This window comes from Alligator mississippiensis, unplaced genomic scaffold, assembly GCF_030867095.1.
Source record: "Alligator mississippiensis isolate rAllMis1 unplaced genomic scaffold, rAllMis1 scaffold_130, whole genome shotgun sequence".
NCBI classification, from domain to species: domain Eukaryota; kingdom Metazoa; phylum Chordata; order Crocodylia; family Alligatoridae; genus Alligator; species Alligator mississippiensis.
In genome coordinates this window covers 20,001-25,000 of record NW_026775247.1, presented here as the reverse complement: position 1 = coordinate 25,000, position 5,000 = coordinate 20,001, and the positions used below count along the sequence as shown (strand labels likewise).

General features: G+C 69.5%; 1 non-coding gene across 1 annotated transcript in view; it reads right to left on the bottom strand.

Moving 5' to 3' along the window:
• Positions 1 to 111, bottom strand: part of LOC132246705 (5S ribosomal RNA) — a 119-nt gene extending 8 nt beyond the window's left edge. The window contains exon 1 of the ribosomal RNA XR_009458092.1: positions 1 to 111. This exon is cut by the window's left edge and continues 8 nt beyond it. This is a non-coding gene — a ribosomal RNA (5S ribosomal RNA).
• Between the last annotated feature and the right edge of the window lie 4,889 nt (positions 112 to 5,000).

Here is a 5,000-nt window from a genome sequence, read left to right as displayed (position 1 = left end):
GCACCCGGGATTCCCAGGCGGTCTCCCATCCAGGTACTAGCCGGGCCCGGGACTGCTTAGCTTCCGAGATCGGACGGGATCGGGCGCGATCAGCCCGGTCTGGCCGTAGGCGGCGGGGAAAGGTAAGGCGGGGGTCCGCAGAGGCTCGCAGGGGGTGGACACGGTGCCTGGAAGTCCCCTCTGGAAGGCACGGGGTTGAGACGGTGCCCGCAAGTCCCGATGGCGAGGCCAGGGGCGGGCGGACCTGGGGAGCGAGCGGAAAAGCCCATCGGCATCCATGGGGTTGACCTGGGGAGCCTAAATGCCCCTAGGAATACGTGGGGTGGAGCTGGGGAGCGGAAAAGCCCCTAGGAATACTTGGGGTGGAGCTGGGGAGCGAAAATCCCCATAGGAATACATGGGGTGGAGCTGGGGAGCGAAAAAGCCCCTAGGAATACATGGGGTTGACCTGGGGACCGAGAAAGCCCATAGGAACACATGGGGTTGACCTGGGGACCGAAAAAGCCCATAGCAACACATGGGGCTGACCTGGGGACCGAAAGAGCCCATCGGCATCCATGGGGGGGAGCTGGGGAGCGGAAAAGCCCCTAGGAATACATGGGGTGGAGCTGGGGAGCGAAAAAACCCCTAGGAATACTTGGGGGGGAGCTGGGGAGCGAAAAAGCCCTTAGGAATACATGGGGGGGGAGCTGGGGAGCGGAAAAGCCCCTAGGAATACATGGGGTGGAGCTGGGGAGCGAAAAAACCCCTAGGAATACTTGGGGTGGAGCTGGGGACCGAAAAAGCCCTTAGGAATACATGGGGGGGGAGCTGGGGAGCGAAAAAGCCCCTAGGAATACTTGGGGTTGACCTGGGGACTGAAAATCCCCATAGGAATAAATGGGGTGGAGCTGGGGAGCGAAAAAGCCCCTAGGAATACTTGGGGTGGAGCTGGGGACCGAAAAAGCCCATAGGCATCCATGGGGTTGACCTGGGGAGCGAAAATCCCGATAGGCATCCATGGGGTTGACCTGGGGAGCGAAAATCCCCATAGGCATACGTGGGGTTGACCTGGTGCCCGCCCCCCCCACGGAAGTCCGTATGAGGTTTTTGAAACGGGCCTTGCCCGGGCCTTCGATCCAGGAGGGCGGACACTTTCGGCGGTTCGTCCCGGTGGCTGGGCCGGGTGCCGCATCTACAATATAGCCAAGAAACGTTCGCGGAGATTTTCGAGAACACGTTTTTAAGGACCCTCAATGCCCATGTTCGGTTCCAGAAAGCCGGTCAGAGGGATCTTCGGGGCAGAACCCTGCCGTGCTGAGGGGCCAAACCCGAGTTTGGAGCCAGGTCAACGGGGAAAACCGGAAAAGGGCCGGAGAAGGCGGTCAGGCCGGGCGAGAGTTCCAGGAGCTCGGCCACAATTCCGATCTCGTCCCGGTCAAGGGCTCCGTGGAAGGGCAGCCCGGGGGGCGGGTCCAAGGGCCCCGGCAGGGACCCGGGCCTCCGGGGTCGGAGCCGAGGCACCCCGCCGAGGGGTGGTCGTCCCGGGCCAAGGCGGCGGGAGCCCGGGCAGGACTCCGCGGGGCAGGCCGGGCGGGAGTTCCAGGAGCCCGGCCGCGATTCCGACTTCTCCCCGGTGCCCTGCCCGGAGGCCGGGCAGGTCCGGGGGCCTTCGGCGCGGGCGGCGGGATGCTCCCGCGGGGGAGACGAGCCGTGCTGGGCCCCGGGAGGGAGGCCCGGGGTCGACCTGGCGCCGGGGCTCCGGCCCTGGAAGTCCCGATGAGGTTTTTCAAACGGGCCGTGCCCGGGCCTTCGCTCCAGGAGGGCGGACACTTTCGGCGGTTGCCCCCGGTGGCTGGGCCGGGTGCCGCATCTACAATATTGCCAGGAAAGGTCCGCGGAGATTTTCGGGGACACGCTTTTCGGGACCCTAGTTGCCCATCTTGGGTTCCAGGAGGTCGGGCAGGGGTACCTCCGGGACCGGACCGTGCTGCAGGAGGGGGTCAACCCCGGGTTTGGCTCCATGTCGACTGGAGCTCCGGCCCAGGGGCGGGCCGGGCGAGAGTTCCAGGAACCCGGCCGCGATTCCGGCTTCTCCCCGGTGCCCTGCCCGGAGGCCGGGCAGGTCCGGGGGCCTTCGGCGCGGGCGGCGGGCTGCTCCCGCGGGGGAGACGAGCCTCTCTGGGGCCCGGGAGGTTGGCCCTGGGTCGACCTGGCGCCGGGGCTCGGGCTCCGGAAGTCCGTATGAGGTTTTTCAAACGGGCCGTGCCCGGGCCTTCGCTCCAGGAGGGCGGACACTTTCGGCGGTTCGTCCCGGTGGCTGGGCCGGGTGCCGCATCTACAATATTGCCGAGAAAGGTCCGCGGAGATTTTCGGGGACACGGTTTCCGGGACCCTAGATGCCCATCTTGGGTTCCAGGAGCTCGGACGGAGGAACCTCCGGGGCCGGACCGTGCTGCAGGAGGGGTTCAACCGCGAGTTTGGCTCCATGTCGACTGGAGCTCCGGCCCAGGGGCGGGCCGAGCGGCTTGGCCGGGCGAGAGTTCCAGGAGCCCGGCCGCGATTCCGGCTTCTCCCCGGTGCCCTGCCCGGAGGCCGGGCGGGTCCGGGGGCCTTCGGCGCGGGCAGCGGGCTGCTCCCGCGGGGGAGACGAGCCGCCCTAACGCCCGGGAGGGAGGCCCGGGGTCGACCTGGCTCCCGAGCTCCGGCCCTGGAAGTCCGTATGAGGATTTTCAAACGGGCCGTGCCCGGGCCTTCGCTCCAGGAGGCCGGACACTTTCGGCGGTTGCTCCCGGCGGCTGGGCCGGGTGCCGCATCTACAATATTGCCGAGAAAGGTCCGCGGAGATTTTCGGGGACACGGGTTTCGGGACCCTAGATGCCCATCTTGGGTTCCAGGAGCTCGGACGGAGGAACCTCCGGGGCCGGACCGTGCTGCAGGAGAGGTTCAACCGCGAGTTTGGCTCCATGTCGACTGGAGCTCCGGCCCAGGGGCGGGCCGAGCGGCTTGGCCGGGCGAGAGTTCCAGGAGCCCGGCCGCGATTCCGGCTTCTCCCCGGTGCCCTGCCCGGAGGCCGGGCAGGTCCGGGGGCCTTCGGCGAGGGCGGCGGGCTGCTCCCGCGGGGGAGACGAGCCGTGCTGGGCCCCGGGAGGGAGGCCCGCGGTCGACCTGGCGCCGGGGCTCCGGCCCTGGAAGTCCGTATGAGGTTTTTCAAACGGGCCTTGCCCGGGCCTTCGCTCCAGGAGGCCGGACACTTTCGGCGGTTCGTCCCGGTGGCTGGGCCGGGTGCCGCATCTGCAATATTGCCAGGAAAGGTTCGCGGAGATTTTCGAGGACACGGGTTTCGGGACCCTAGATGCCCATCTTGGGTTCCAGGAGCTCGGACGGAGGAACCTCCGGGGCCGGACCGTGCTGCAGGCGAGGGTCAACCCCGAGTTTGGCTCCATGTCGACTGGCGCTCCGGCCCGGGGGGCGGGCCGGGCGGGCAGGCCGGGCGAGAGTTCCAGGAACCCGGCCGCGATTCCGGCTTCGACCCGGTCGACTGCACGGCGGGCGTGCAGGCCGGGGGGCGACTCGCAGGGGCCCTTCCAGGCTGCGGGGCCCAGCGGTTGGAGCCCGGCTACCCCGGCGAGGGGCGGAAGAACCTGCACGGCGCGGCGGGAGAACCCGGCATGCTTCCGCGTGGCAGGCCGGGCAGGAGTTCCAGGAGCCCGGCCACGATTCCTACTTCTCCCCGGTGCCCTGCCCGGAGGCCGGGCGGGCCCGGGGGCCTTCGCCGCGGGCGGCGGGCGGCTTCCGCGGCGGAGACGAGCCTCTCTGGGGCCCGGGAGGTCGGCCCTGGGTCGACCTGGCGCCGGGGCTCGGGCTCCGGAAGTCCGTATGAGGTTTTTGAAACGGGCCTTGCCCGGGCCTTCGCTCCAGGAGGGCGGACACTTTCGGCGGTTGCCCCCGGTGGCTGGGCCGGGTGCCGCATCTACAATATTGCCAGGAAAGGTTCGCGGAGATTTTCGGGGACACGGATTTCGGGACCCTGGATGCCCATCTTGGGTTCCAGGAGGTCGGACGGAGGAACCTCCGGGGCCGGACCGTGCTGCAGGAGGGGGTCAAAACCGAGTTTGGCTCCATGTCGACTGGAGCCCCGGCCCGGGGGGCGGGCCGGGCGGGCAGGCCGGGCGAGAGTTCCAGGAACCCGGCCGCGATTCCGGCTTCGACCCGGTCGACTGCACGGCGGGCGTGCAGGCCGGGGGGCGACTCGCAGGGGCCCTTCCACGCTGCGGGGCCCAGCGGTTGGAGCCCGGCTACCCCGGCGAGGGGCGGAAGAACCTGCACGGCGCGGCGGGAGAACCCGGCATGCTTCCGCGGGGCAGGCCGGGCAGGAGTTCCAGGAGCCCGGCCACGATTCCTACTTCTCCCCGGTGCCCTGCCCGGAGGCCGGGCGGGCCCGGGGGCCTTCGCCGCGGGCGGCGGGCGGCTTCCGCGGCGGAGACGAGCCTCTCTGGGGCCCGGGAGGTCGGCCCTGGGTCGACCTGGCGCCGGGGCTCGGGCTCCGGAAGTCCGTATGAGGTTTTTGAAACGGGCCTTGCCCGGGCCTTCGCTCCAGGAGGGCGGACACTTTCGGCGGTTGCCCCCGGTGGCTGGGCCGGGTGCCGCATCTACAATATTGCCAGGAAAGGTTCGCGGAGATTTTCGGGGACACGGATTTCGGGACCCTGGATGCCCATCTTGGGTTCCAGGAGGTCGGACGGAGGAACCTCCGGGGCCGGACCGTGCTGCAGGAGGGGGTCAAAACCGAGTTTGGCTCCAAGTCGACTGGAGCCCCGGCCCGGGGGGCGGGCCGGGCGGGCAGGCCGGGCGAGAGTTCCAGGAACCCGGCCGCGATTCCGGCTTCGACCCGGTCGACTGCACGGCGGGCGTGCAGGCCGGGGGGCGACTCGCAGGGGCCCTTCCAGGCTGCGGGGCCCAGCGGTTGGAGCCCGGCTACCCCGGCGAGGGGCGGAAGAACCTGCACGGCGCGGCGGGAG